The sequence below is a fragment of the Mus caroli genome, unplaced genomic scaffold (genome assembly GCF_978045245.1).
Source record: "Mus caroli unplaced genomic scaffold, Mus_caroli_1 scaffold_1, whole genome shotgun sequence".
Lineage (NCBI taxonomy): Eukaryota > Metazoa > Chordata > Mammalia > Rodentia > Muridae > Mus > Mus caroli.
The window spans coordinates 140358638-140361250 of NW_028227256.1; the positions used below are offsets into that span (position 1 = coordinate 140358638).

At 41.8% G+C, this 2613-nt stretch overlaps 1 pseudogene; it reads right to left on the minus strand.

Moving 5' to 3' along the window:
- Positions 1 to 402: 402 nt before the first annotated feature.
- LOC110305028 (large ribosomal subunit protein uL4-like) lies at positions 403 to 1910 on the minus strand (annotated as a pseudogene).
- Between the last annotated feature and the right edge of the window lie 703 nt (positions 1911 to 2613).

A 2613-nucleotide genomic window follows, 5' to 3' on the forward strand; every position in this document is an offset into this window, starting at 1 on the left:
CATATTTTGTGATCAGCATGGGGTCTTGGGAAAGGTAAATACTCCATATGAACTTTTTAAAAAGCACATTCTACTTTGTTTCTAAGTCTGTTTGAGGAGGTAGCTCCTTACTTTGGGCCTTCTTGATTTATCACCTAGTGCCAAGAACTCCATTCGATTGGAACAAGTAGATTTCTGTGCTGTCCTTTCAGCTCAATCTGGTTTTTCTTCCTATATTTTGGAATATCTAAGTGTTAGTGTAAGGATGAAGGGTTGCCGTTCTGTGGGTGTGTTTGCGCATCCTCCACTCCTTTCTCTATGCTTTGCTTTTTCTCTCCCTTTACTTCTCATGATCTCTCTGCCTTTAACACAAAATTTCACTTTTAGTGTAATTATTTAGTTTAATTATTTTTTGTCACCACATGTTTGATTTATTGAAATATGCTGTCTCTACTTGCTCTCTGTAATTTCACAAGTTTTAATAGTTTATGCAGCTGGCTTCTTTTCTTCTGTGGTAGGCTTCTTCTCTGCTGGTTTCTTGGCAACCACCTTTTTCCCTGCAGCCTTCTGCTTCTTGGCATCCACAGTCTTCTTTCCTTTCTTGCCTACTGCTGCCTTCTCGTCTGCAGTCCCCTTCTCTGGAACAACCTTCTCGGATTTGGTTGCCAGTGCAGTAGCTGCTGCTTCCAGCTTTTTCACACGAAGTTTGTGATTTCTGGCCTGGCGAAGAATGGTATTCCTGCGCATAGTCTTGGCATAAGGGTTCAGCTTCAAGATGATTCTCAGGTTCTTCAGTGGATTCTTCTTCAAGACTCTACGATGAATCTTCTTGCGTGATGCTCGGGGGGCTCTTTGGATTTCTGGGCTTTTCAAGATTCTGCTAAGGTCGGTGTTCATCATCTTGTGCATGAGAAGGTTATAGTTACTCTTGAAGGAAGCAGCCTTCCGTCGAGTGCCATACAGCTCATTCAACTTCCGGAAAGCACTCTCTGTCCAGATGCAGAAACGACCCACATGCCCAACAGGAGCAAGTTTTGCTTACATTAAGCAGAGTAATACCAGGGATGTTCCGGAAGGCCTTGATTATACCATTATCTTCATTATAGATGATGCAGGGCCCTCTGTGCTGGATCCGCTGCCGGTTTCTCATTTTGCCCTTCCAGCTCTCATTCTCTGAGAGGAATAGACCTTTTTTTTTTTTTTTTTTTTTTATTACATCTTTTCCTCAATTACATTTCCAATGCTATCCCAAAAGTTCCCCATACCCTCCCCCCCACTTCCCTACCCACCCATTCCCATTTTTTTTGGCCCTGGCATTCCCCTGTACTGGGGCATATAAAGTTTGCATGTTCAATGGGCCTCTCTTTCCAGTGATGGATAGACCTTTTTGATGTCATTCCAAGCTTTAAGTTTCTTAAGCAGATGAACAGCCTCCTTGGTCTCCTTGTAACCTTCAACCTTATCTTCAACCACCAGCGACAGCTCAGGAACCTAAGTCTTAATACGATGACCTTTAGACATCACCAAAGCTGGTAAGGCCGAGGTAGCCAGATCAAAACAGATGGCATATCGTTTTTGGGTTGTATTCACTCTGTGGTGCCAACGACACCAAGTTTTGGTTGGTGCAAACATGTGTCCCTCACGACACATATTTCCAAAGGCACCCTGGCCATATTGGTGGGTCCCACCACCTCGAACTCTTGGAATTCGAGCCACATCTCTGCCAGTACCCCAAGATTCAGCACTGGTCTGATGACCTGCCAATTCACTGACGGCATAGGGCTGTCTGTTTTTCCTCAAGTTGGTGTGAACGAAGTTCACAATATCTGGTCGAATGGGAGCTTTGAACACAGAGCTGGCAAAGTGACATTCTTGCCAGGTGTCTTTCCCTTTTCGGAGTACACCGATATGAGGGGACGGACACAAGCCATGACTGGGAGAGGAGAAGGCTACGCTCCTCTCTGCCCGGCAGCTCCCACAGGAAAAGGCTAGTTTAATTATTTTATTTCTTGACCACCTCTATGTAGGAACACTAGTAGATAAAACCCTTTTTGAAATTTATTAATTTAGCAAACCTAAACGCCAAGAATGCTATCAACACCATCTGAGCCCTAGAAATTCTTCCCCTATCTTGCCATCTGGGTTCCTATCCGATGTACCCACTAACATTTTAAATTTGCTGTAATTTATGACTATCTCTATTCTCTAACATTTAAACCTATAAATTTTCATGAAAGTGCTTTGAAGTTGGAACCTAGACTTTGAGATAACCAAAATCTGTGTTTCTGGACCATGATCACTCAAAATGGCTTCAGAATATATCATTTCCTATGTCATTTTAGGTTAGAGCTATACTCTTATGTCAAATTGTTATCATTACTCCTCCAACAGTTAAAATTTAAACAAATTTTAAAGAAAATAAGATAGTTCAACTTTCCCTTACTTTGTTATGGCTTGTCTTTACATTGACTCAAGAATATGATTTGAATCATTTGCATCAGCCGGAAGAATGTCTTCTTTCTAGGAAGTTTTCTGAAGTTCCCTCTATTTTTGTTACTCCAAGAGAGAAAACTAAAATTTCCTTTCTCCTAAAACTTTGAAACATCATTTTCTTGGATATAGCAGTCTAGGTTT